At 41.7% G+C, this 12,451-nt stretch overlaps 1 pseudogene; it reads left to right on the forward strand.

Annotated features, from left to right (window-relative positions):
- LOC117713806 (uncharacterized) overlaps positions 1-11,333 on the forward strand; it is a 59,118-nt pseudogene extending 47,785 nt beyond the window's left edge.
- Positions 11,334-12,451: the final 1,118 nt, after the last annotated feature.

A 12,451-nucleotide genomic window follows, 5' to 3' on the forward strand; every position in this document is an offset into this window, starting at 1 on the left:
AATTTAGAGTCACCATGGACTCAAGCTTCTAGGCATGCCTGTGAGGGATTGGCTAGATTGTACTAATTGAGTTGGGAAGACTCACCTTAAATGTGGACAACACAGCTCCACCGGATTGGGTCCCAACGTGAATAAAAAAGGAGCAAGTGAGTTGAGCATCAGCATCAATCACTCTCTGTTTACTGACTGCGCATGTTCTGTGAAGAGCCACCTCCTGTCTCACCACCGTTCATCATGCTCTGTTTACGGACTGCGCATGCGCCGTGAAGAGCCACCCCCTGTCTCCTCACCACCATGAGAGACTGTATCCCCTCAAACTGTAAGCCAAAGCAAACTCTTTTTCTCTTAAGTTGCTTCTTGTTAGGTATTTGATCACCGGGATGAGAAAAGAAATAACACATGCTCTAACATTTTAAAGGAGTTGCGTTAGCTCAAGGGAACGGAGTGGATACTACACAACGAAAGGAAGCTTTCAAAATACTCAAACACAACCTGGTAAGAAACAAGTAAAAGTTTATTCAGCTACAAACCAGAGCTACAGGATGGAGGAAAAGACCTCAGTGAATCATACTCAGGTATTAAAACTGAGCCTTAGTCTAGAAAGTAGCGACATGTTTCAGATTTCACCATTGGATTCTTAGAACCAGTATGCCTTTACCCTTTCTTTATAAGTTAAAATTTATTAAATTTATTTATTTAGTGTGTGTGTGTGTGTGTGTGTGTGTGTGTGTGTGTGTGTATACACATATGTCTGAGGAAAACTTTTGAGGGTTGGTTCTTTTCTTCCCATGATGTGGGTCCCAAGGATCAAACTCTCTCAAATCATCAGTCTTAGTGGCCAGTGTCTTTACCCACTGAGCCATCTCACTGGCCCTCTTTTAAATTTTTAAAAATATCTCTCTAATATAATTAACATGCTGAACTCTGCTGTTTAAATCCTACAATTTGATATGCAGTGATCAGAAGACCATCACCACCATCAGCATAATGAACCTACACTTCTATAGTAGTCATTGCATGAGTCTTTGTCACAAAGATGCCATATCACTTCCCTTGCTGTGACAGACATAATTTCTGCCCTCCTGGTGAGTCTATTGAAACCTCAGGATCTGTCCCATAGTGGTTGGTGTATTTAACCAGTTAGGTACAGGGATGATTAACCTCATCAGTTATATGATATTTAGAAACAAGTGTCTGGGCATGTTTGTGAGGGAGTTTCCAGTTTGCCTCAATTGATTTGGTAAGACCTACCCTAAATATGGGCAACAATCTTCCATGACCCAGAGTCCTGGACTGAATAAGAAGAAAAGCTAAGCACTAGCATTTACTGCTTCCAACTTCCTGACTGTGGACCCACTACGGCCAGCCTTGATCTCGTGCCACCATGCCTTCCTTGCCATGATGGACAGTACCTTCAAACCAAAACCAAATTAAGCCCTTAGTTCCTTAAGTTGTTTTTGCTGGGATATTTTGTCACAACAATGAGAAAACTAAGTAATAACAGTCTCTAGTTTCAAACAAGGCAGCTGTTTCCAAGGGCATGTGGTTAAGACTCCCTGGCAAGAGTACTTAAAAGCCACACAATGACTAAGACTCACCTTAGTCCTGTCTTCATGAGTGCTACTGAGTTTCTTGCTGTGGAAGACCTCCAATTTATGTCTATGTGGTGTCTCTTGACTCCAGCCACACTGATCCAGTGTTTGGCAAGGGAGAAAGCTGAAGAACTAAGTTGTTGTTACTTTCTATGGTCTTTCTAAACATAGATTTCCCAGACAATAGAATTTTCCATTCCAAGAAGGGCTGGATAAAAAGCTATTTCAAACTTTTTTTTTTAGTTTTATTTATTTATTTATTATATGTAAGTACACTATAGCTGTCTTCTGACACCCATATGAGGGCATCAGATGTCATCAAATAAAATTAAAGATGGTTTTGAGCCACCATGTGGTTGCTGGGAATTGAACTCATGACCTCCAGAAGAGCAGTCAGTGCTCTTGACCACTGAGCCATCTATCTCACCAGCCCCATTACAAACTTTTTCTTTCAGATCAAGCAAAGGTTGCTAAGGCTGCTGCAGAGGTAGAACTGGAAAGTGAATATGTTTTTTATAAAACTCTCTCACTGTGTTTGAACAGACAGGTCTGTAGTGCCCTGCCCCCACCCCTACTTCACCACTGCATGTTAGACGAGTGAAGTGCTGATAGCTTGTCCCTCTCACTCTCATCCAATCACAAGATACAGCTTTCCGGGAAGAGTTAGAAAGGAATGACCCAGGAAGAGTCTCATCTACACCTGGAGCTGGTTTAAATGATGGGTCCCTGGACACTGAAGAGGAGTCTAAAATCCAACAGGATGCAGCTCCAGGGCAAATGTATTGTACATCTCAGCCTCATAGGCATTATTATGACCATAAGGTATATATTACAGCAGACTGCATTTTGTTTTGTTTTGTTTTTTTTTAATGGCTGCAGTAACTACTTTAGCCTTGTGAGCCTTTCCAGGGCCTTCTATCTCCCTTCGCCTTGAAGCTGAGCAGTCTTGATAAATAGGACATGATAGAAATGTCACCATGAGACTTTCCAGTCTAGGCCAGTTTAGAAGTAAATTTTTCAAAGTGCCATTGAACTGTGTAGAAGCTGCAGCTCTCTCCTCATGCAGAAAGCTTTAAGATTCCTTCCGTAATCCCCACCAGGAAAAAGAAGTGTAAAACATGACCGTGAGCATTGCTTGAAATGAAACAGAAAGGAAAGGAAAGAACATATTGAAGCCAGATTTGGGTACTCCCCATTTGCCTAAAACTGTGACCAAATTGGTAATGACAATTTTACAATTTTACAATTTCTTCCTTCATTAGGTTAATAGTTCTGCTTTCATTAGTTCAGACATCAGAGATATAATCCAGCTCACTGATAGGGCATAATGTCATACATAGAAAGATGCTTTCATATAATGCTTTAGACAAGATATAGGGAGCAATTCTATTGTAGAGAAAACAGTAATAACTCTATAACAGGTAGACAATCTATTTGAGTTAACTGTTGAAAAATAAACAAGAATTTTCTCAGTAGGCAAGGGACATTCAAATAAATAATGGCCAGCTATGGCTATCTAGGTGATAGAGAAATATACAACCCACCAAACAGTGATAAATAGCCAAAACAACATAAAAATGTAATCTTCTATCATATAGAAGCATCTAGAACTGGCAGTGCATTCGGTAATCAGTGAGTTAGACTTTGGGTTTTCCTGCTTTGGTGCTGTCTGGCTTTTTCCTCGTGTTCCATGGTGGTCAGTCTAGTCTGCATTTTGAGAAATTAGAGAAGGAAGTGTCACTTACCTTATGTAACACTTGGGCCTAAATCCTATTCACTGCAGCTTAGCTCTGGAGAAATTGTATCCTTTGTTCTTTTTGGTCCATAAGCACACATAAGAACCAATGGTTCAAGAACTAAGGAGGAAGCAGGAGAGGTCGTAAACAGATGGCATTACTGGAAACTCACCCTGTCAGGACCTTGCAGGGATAGAGATGCTGGAACTTTGGCAGCTGCTCCTGAGCATCCTAGGGGTCCAGTAAAATTGCCATGCTTTTGCCCAGTTTGTCTTCTACGAAAATGTTAATAAACATTTTCCTGTTAAGAGAGATGACTTCCACTGACAAGTGCCTTCTTTCATTGGCCTTCATCTTAATGCAGGAGCAGTGGGAAAATGGCAGTCATCTTCTAACCATGAAGAGATCCCTGTGCAGGGACAGAACAGGAAGACAGGGGCAGACAGAAATCGTCCAAGCTCTGAAGTGCATGGCTGAAATGGTCATGAGTTGCTATGGACAACCCACCAACAGGTTTCTTACTGTGTAAGAAACTCCCTTACTGAAGCTCGTGTTCTTAGGTTTCTGATATAATCAACCAAATATGATCTTGCACAATTGAACAATTGTTATGAAAATAATCCCATTCCCGAAGCACAGGGATCCCTCCAGACTCGTCTCCCTATTGTCACCGGTCTGCTCTGCTATGTCTTTCTCCTATCATGTGGCTGCCAGCATGTTCTTGTAAGATAGATGTCCAACTACTCATAAGATCTTCTTAAAGCTTCTGAGGCTTCCTTCTTGTGCTAGGATGGCCCTACCATGGTCTAGGACAGTGATTCTCAACATGTGGGTCATGACCCTCTTGGGGATCTTGTATCAGAGATTTACATTATGATCCATAACAGTGACAGCATTACAGCTATAAAATAGCAATGAAATAACTTTATGGATGGGGGTTAGCACAGCATGAGAAATTGTATTAAAGGGTCACAGCATTAGGAAGGTTGAGAACCACTGCTCCAAGATATCCTGGTCTTTGCAAATCATGCTGTGCTCCTCCTCCATCTCCTTCCTCTCTTCACTAAGTTCGCCTTCCACTCTGTTCCCTGAAGATCTGTTCCACAGGGATTTTTGCTGACTGTGCCAATGACCTTTTCTCGGAGCTGCCTCTCACAGCCTTTGGGTCTCATTGCAATGGCCACTTCAATAGCAAGGACCTTCCCAGACCCACTTTCTGTTTTGTTTATTTCCAACTATTGTGCTATGTAAATGATTTACATTTGCATGGTTTTTTACCAGAAGACAAAGCCACAGAGATAAGCTCACTCTTTTAAGGGTGAAGTTAAAGAAAAATGTGCTTTCTTTCAGAGGTCCTAGAAGCCATCACTCAGAGAGGAAAGTTAACAGATGTCAAGTCTTTGAGTTATAGCACTGAGAAATGAAGTCACTCCTTTTTTCTCTGTTCACTTCCCCGACTGTCACTTCCAGATATGGAGATCAGAAATTGTCTTATCTAAGAAATATATGAAGCCACTTCAAATCTAGTTCATTTCGGGATGGACAGAAGTGGATGAGTCATCCAGACATCTGAGGTCTGTAATGAGCCTCTTAAAAACATCTTTGAAAGACTTGGTGCGACAAAATGAATGCATGGGATGTAGGCATAGAAGTGGACTGATACTTCTCTGTAAAATAAACAGAAGCTGGTGCAGAGATGTTAATAGGCATTCAGGAAAATACTAGGTCTCTCTATGGGCTTTTATCTGTGGCCACAAATTGAGGTCCCTTCAGAGGTCATATGAGAAATAGAAAACATGAGCTAGCTGGGATGAAACACGGTAGTTAATCTCCTGCATTAGCCATGGGGATGGTAGAGAGAAGCTTTAGGTATTGCTGGGCCAGGAATAGGATGGTCTGTCTTCCCGGAAGATGGAGATGTCCAGCTTTCTTCTTAGCCCAAGCAGAAATAGACATTTTCCTCCAGAAAAGCTAATCTGTGTTTTCATGTTAAATCCCTGGACTGACAATGAATTTAAAAATGTTATACTGTCTAGGCCCATATCATGCTAAATAAGAAGCACACTGCAGATGGAGCCAGGCTTGCTGGCTTCAAGTTTCTGACCCTCCAGTTGAACTCTATAACCATGAACCAAGAATTGATGTTTGTCTTCAGAAAATGAATACATGTGTTTGCTTTTCCATTTACTCATTGAACAGAACTGAGGACAAAGAAGGAGAGTGGTTGCACTTAGGATATTCATGTCTTCCTTAAGCCACACAACTACGTTAGCAGCCTGAAGCTGGTGCTGGCATCACTGCAGTGACCGTCTCCCAGAGTGATAGCCTAGACTGGAGAATTTAGACTTGGGAAAACAGGCTGATGGCAAGAGAGCAGCCCAGTGGTGATCCATTGGGCTCTGGGATGGCCAGGGGAGAGAACAATACATCACAGATGTCAGAAGTAAGAAGCACACCTTTGTTAACCTCTGCAAACCTGTGAGAAGAGAGAAGATGAGAACCTGGGAATGAACATTTCCTCTTCCAGAGTGGGAAGTGATCCTTGAAACAGTCTAACTTGAAGGCACAGTTTAGCTTCTTTGTTTTCGCTTCATGATTGTCTCACTCATTGGGAAGGTCTGATGACATAGAAAAGCCAATGAAGAGAAGAGAACAGGGAAGGGGTGCCTGCCCACCATCTCACCTCCATAGGGAGTTAAAGAGGGAGAGAAGTCAGGAGCTGCATGCCGCACTTCTAGACAATGGACAAGAGAGAAACACAGAATTGTCTTCAGTGAAACTTGGAGGATTCTTGAAGAAGATGGTGACCAAGAGAATAGTTAAGTAAAAAACAAATCAAATCCCCTATAACTTCTGTTAAAAAAAAAAAAACTGGTCCTTTAGTATCAATGACCATCAAGATGAGATAATCGTCTATCACGTTGCTTATAAAATTGAATTCTGGAGTGTTCTGACAATTATCCAAACTAGAAGTTTCTAAATCATATGTTAGCTGCAGCACTCTCTGGATTTCTCTTTCTTCTCTTACACTCTAGGAATCTGAGGGTAGGAATCTGAGTCTGAGGAAGGGTTCCACCTTCTTGTACCTGATACTACAGCTTGCCTGTATGCTCAGACCTTTGGATAGACAGAAACTGTTTGAGATTTTTACTTTAAAAATTAAATAGATAAGAGCTAAAACAGTCTAATTCTTCATGGGACTGCATTGTGTTAATGTCTCTACTTCACTCTCTGTGTATTATGTATATGTATATATATATACATATCTATGCATAATGGCTACATAATATATATGTATATATATGGCTACATAATATATACATATATGTGCATATGTATATATACATGAAAATTTCCATAGTAAATATTTTCAAAGAACTATTATACTGTCACTTAATATACAAAGTAGATCATGTGCAGAGCTGAAGATTTATCAAACATCCTTCCAGTATTCTGTATCCTCACTAAGAATCATTTCTAAGAAACCCTTTGGTGGGTGGCTTGCAGTTGCCCAAACACTGCCAATGCAAAGGAGCACAAGAGTTTTGAAAACAGGCACAGATGTTTTAAAAAACATAATGTATCTCTGGATCCCAAATACACCCCCCCTGCCTTGTAACTATAAGAGAGAAGGAGAACAATCCTTAATTTCGCGAAAGTATTTTTAGCCTTTTAATTATATCTAGTGCCTTTTCAAATAATTCTAAATAAGTTTCAGAGTCTGGTCTTCTGTATCACACCAACATACGCTGCAGAGTCTGCTAGACCGGTGCTGAGGGCTATGTTTCCATCCTCTGGGTTTAAAGACGTGAGCAAACTGTTTAAGCAAAATTAAGATACCTACAGGCGAAACCTGACAAAGCGTCGCACACCGAGCTACATAATAGATTGAGAATTTTTTAATATCATGACACTCTCCGTCTTCACCCACCTGTCAGCTCCACATCAGTTGTTATTAATTTAACACCAGAGAGCCTGGCAAGAGCTGCAAGCTATCGAGAGCACACAAATCAGGAGCGGAGGTGGTGAAACCTCCTCAGAGATTCTTGTTCACAAACTTGATGGGAATTTGAAAAATGCCCCTCAATTTTCAGGATGCTTGATGGGAAATCAAATAAAGGTTGGAAACACGAGTTTCAGTTGCCAGATTTCAAAGCAGAAGCAGCTCTAAGGGGTGGGCAGGCAGGTTGTCTGTGGGATTCCAAGCAGCCACCCGGGTACACAGACGTGCCTTTCCAACTCCAGTTAGCATTACCCTCTTTAATTAAAAAGTCCTATTCTCGATCTCAGTTGTTCTGAGACACAGACATCCGGGTACAACTAAGCTGGCCAAGTGGAGGGCAAAAATGAATGTACTGTATTGCAAGCCAGCTTCCATAGGACTAAGGACCACTTTGGGCCTCACTATGATTTAAACATGGATAGCGCCCCTCCCCCCAAAAGCCCATGTATTAAAGATTGACACAGCTTGGAGACCGTATAAGTTTTAAGAGGTGGAGCCTAAATCACACACCTGCAATTTCAGTATTCAAGGGCAGAGTGGGTTTGCCCTTTCCACCTACCTTGACATGGGTAATGGGTATCAAACTCAGGTCACCAGGCTCTCGAGCCAAGCCCCTTTATCCACCGAGCCATCTTGTAGGCCTTGTAACCTAAAAAAGATCTTTCATTTCTCTAAGGGACTCCTCTTTATGTGGCAACCTGAAAATCAGTTTCTTCACCCTTCTTTGAGTGCCTGTCTCCTCTTCTGGAAATGGGCATAATAATAGGATTTTCTGCCATGTGGTGGTGTTAGGCGCCTTTAAGATGCCTTTAATCCCAGCACTCAGAAGGCAGAGGCGGGAGGTCAAGGCCAGCCTGGTCTACAGAGTTTCAGGATAGCCAAGACTACACAAAGAAACCTTCTCTCTCATAAATAAATAAATAAATAAATAAATAAATAAATAAAGGAATTTGCTTCAAGGGCTGTTCTGAGAATTGATGCATTGATACCAATAAAAAAAGTTTAGAACAGAATTCAACAGGTAGCAATGATCAATGAATGTTCTGTAACCCAATGATAATGATGACGAAGAGGGAGAGGAGAATGAGGAAGAGGACCATGATGATTGAGGTAAGAGGATGCATGGCCATCCCTGAGTTCAAATGTGGTTTGGGTGATCTGTGCATGACTAATTTAGGGATTGGTGGAAGGAATCTTTTGGTAAACTGGTTGCCAACTCCTGGCTTGTAGTTTTCTGAGACACTTTTATTTGCAATGCTCTACTCCCCCCAAAAAAGATGCTGTACTTTTTGGTTTATAATGTTTCCTCTAAGACAAGGCTTGAGAACTGTCTGAAAACAAGGCCTGAGATGGAAGAGGCTCAAGCCTCAGCGGAGGCGATGGTGGAGACATGAGAGGAACCTAAATCTGCCCAACGCCGCCATTACCATGATCATCAAGGAGGTGCCTTCGATGGCAGCAATATGTCCAAGGAGGCCCGAGGTACCATCTCCTGCGCCACCAGTGTGTTCGTTCTGTATGCCACATCCTGTGCGGAAAAACTTTGCAAAGAAAGGGAAGTGCAAGACTCTCCATGCCAGTGATGTGCTGTTAGCCATGGAAGAGATGGAGTTGCAGCAGTTCATAACTCCATTGAAAGAAGCTCTAGAAACACACAGGCGGGAGCAGAAAAGCAAGAAGGAAGCATTGGAGCAAAAGAAGGACAAAGACAAAAAAGCAGATTCCAAAGAGCAAGACAAAAGCAGGGAAGAGGAGGATGAAAATGAAGAAAGACTGGACAAGGAAGAACATACCAAGGGGGAGGAAGTAGACAAAGGAATGGAGAGAGTGGGTACGCTCTGGCATGGTGGAACGGACCACCCTGAGATCCTAAGATGTGTTTGTGTGAAGCCTCTCCCTGCAAGGCGGAGCTGTCTTCTGCATCGGTGCCTAAGATCAAAATAAAAACTGACCAGAAAGAAGAAAGATAAAAAACAAAACAAAACAAAACAAAAACAAAAAAAACAAACAAGCAAAAAACAAAACCAGCAAGGCTTAAACATGTCTGCACAGATCACCTCTTTACCCACTTATCATTGTCCTGGCTCTTTGCATGTCTGTTTGTTTATTCAGCAAATGTATTTATCTGGTGCCCACTCTGCTACAAACCAGGGCCAGGTGCTGGTGACTGAATGACAAACAGGATGCCCTGTGTGTCCTTAGAAGTTTATAGACCAGAGGCAGAAAGACCCTGTGTCTCCTTAGAAATTTATAGACCAGGAGTATAAGAAGGTATTCTCAATGGATCTGGGGAAAACTAGGTGCACTGATTTTAACGTATCATTTTTGCCATGCATTCAATCTCATGGTCAGCACTCAACCCAGAAGGGATGAGTATGTCTTATGTGGGAACAATGACAAAGGCTTCCATGACAACGTAGAAACTTGGCTCTAAGAGAGGAATGAAGGAAGCTGATCATGGTGCAGAAAACTATAGATACAGAGTCCCGGAGGCCTGAGGGCACCTAAAGCTTCCAGAAGCTGCAAAAAGTCAAGTAGGACCAAGACAGAACACACCAGTCAGGAAATAAAATCAGAAGAAGTAATGTTATAAGCAAACTAAGTCATCAGGCTAAGGTCTCCCAACTAAATTCTAAGTCCTTTGGGGTGGGGGGTTCAGACATGTTTTTCTACATAATAAATAGAATACTAGATTGGTGGCTTGAGACTTCTGTGTGGAGGGCAGATGGAAGGGAGCATGGTGGCTCCTGGGACCTGGAGAAACCAGAGAAAAATTTCACATATCTTGTGATAGTGGGGTGTACCAAGGCAAGTGACAGAGAGGTGACTATAAAGATAGGTATAAAAGGAGTGGGTTCATTAGCATTCTGTCACCGGAACAAACACCTGTGATAGCTGAGTCAGTGGGCTCAGAAAATAGCCAGATTGTAAGGGAAGGAGGTCGACTGGGTCTCACAGTTTTGGAGATTCCAATATGTGGCTTATTGGCCCTGTTGTTTTAGGTCTGTGGTAAGGCCGTACATTATGTTGGGATTGCATGGTAGAAGAGGCCTGGCTACCTTACGGCAGAGATAGATGAAAAATAGATACATTGATAGATGATGGGTAGATACATAGATAATAGATAGACAGACAGACAGATAGACTATGGTGGTATTAATATATCATCTCTCAAGAGGCTGATACAAGAAGACTACAAATTTAAGGCCAACCTGAGCTACACAGGGAGACCTGTCTCAGAGAGATAAACTGAGTGGAAAGGTCCTTACAGTTTTTAAGGGCATTACCTCAAGTTTCCAATGACCTAAGACCTGTGGGCCCCAACTCTTAAAGGGCCTACTACTTCCCAATAGTACCAAGCTGAGGATTAGTCCTTGAAACCCACCAGCATTTAAGGAATATTCTAGATCTAAACTATAAAAGTCAACAGTAACTCTAAAGCAATATGGGCCCAGACACAAATCTAGCTTCTCTCAAAACACCTAAGCCTGATGGATGGTTGCCTATTCTTGTCTCTGCAGATCCTGGAACAGTACCTGGTGCTTAGAGGTGGCTCCATACAAACAAAATGGGACAGATGCAAGACATGATCAGGCATGGCAGGTATCCATGACAGAAATAACAGTGTGCACAACACCTGCATTGTCCTTCTATCAACCACATATCTGATGTCATTTAAGCCCTAACTTTAAAGCCCAGCACAGTCTGAAGCAGAAAAAGAATCCAAAGATGGAGCCTTGTCAGATGGTGGCATCGCTAAGAGCAGTCCAATACGGGAACCATTTCTGGCACACAGAGCTCATTTTAACAGACACTGGGATGACATGCAGAGAGCTGTCATGTCAGCTCCAAGGAGCAAACCATCCAGCTCATGTTCCTCTTGCCAAATTAATTTCATCTGACGTTTCCTTTGTATCCTAAGGTATCGTGGATTTCAAACTTGACCATGACAACAGCACATTAGAGCAGTGTTCCGTGTGGCAAAATCAGTCCCTCAGATGATCTTTATTATGAGGAAGGCTGTCCTGATAGCCTCAAATCGAATAGTCAGAGCAACTAAAAATACACTTATTGATTCTTTTAAATAAAATATGAGCTTCCGTTTCTTCTTGTGCTTAATATTGAGTGAAGTAGAGCATACATCAATTCTTCATTATAACAGAGAAAGAAGGCATAAGAAGCCAGGACTCTGTGGACTTGAACCAGAAAACTAGATAAAAGTTCTAGTTGTTTTGTAGTGGGGTCTCAAGTGTGACTGTATGTTAGAACTGGCTTGCTATTTTTTTTTCCTTAGTATCCGAGTCTAGTCCCTGACTACATAAAATAAGGTCAGCTCTCCAGTATGACATGGAATCTGCAGCTTGTAAAATCTCCAGGTACCTTATATACAGATCTATTATCTATGGGAGACTGAGCAAATAATTTAATGTTATGTATATAAAATGAAATATAATCAGCATTCCATGTTATGAGATCTAGAATTTTGATATAGAATACACACACACACCTTTTTAAGTCTCAGGCACACTGCTGTCAAAATGGGTAAACTAATATATATGGCTACCATCCTCTTTTTAAAAATTTACTAGTTTGTGAGCATTGAGATTGAAAATAAATCAAAACCAAATGGAAAAGTCCTGTCTTTCATTGGGGCTGGCTTGCATTTTAGAGGTTCAGCCCACTATTGTCATGGTGGGAATCATGGCAGCACTCAGACAGACACGGTGCTACAGAAGGAGCCAAGAGTTTTCTATGTGGATCTACAGGCAACAGGGAGAGACAAAGACACTGGGCTTTGCTTGAGCTTCTGAGACCTCAATTCACAAGCCCACCACTTAGTGATGTACTTCCTTCAACCACACCACGCCCACTCCAACAAGGCTACACCTCCCAATATTGCCACTCCCTATGAGCCTATGGGGCCATTTTCATATAAGCCACCACAGGTCCACACAGAGCTATTAGGTGAGACCCCTGTGACTGTAAATATATAGCATGCTTTCCAACTGTTTTGATTTTTCCTTTGAATTTATGAGGTAAAATAATCTGATTGAATGGTTGTTTTCCATGAGTTAGAGTTTGCTGTTTGCATCTCCACAGACTCACTTAATATATTCCTC

The sequence above is a fragment of the Arvicanthis niloticus genome, chromosome 8, assembly GCF_011762505.2.
Source record: "Arvicanthis niloticus isolate mArvNil1 chromosome 8, mArvNil1.pat.X, whole genome shotgun sequence".
Classification (NCBI taxonomy): Eukaryota; Metazoa; Chordata; class Mammalia; order Rodentia; family Muridae; genus Arvicanthis; species Arvicanthis niloticus.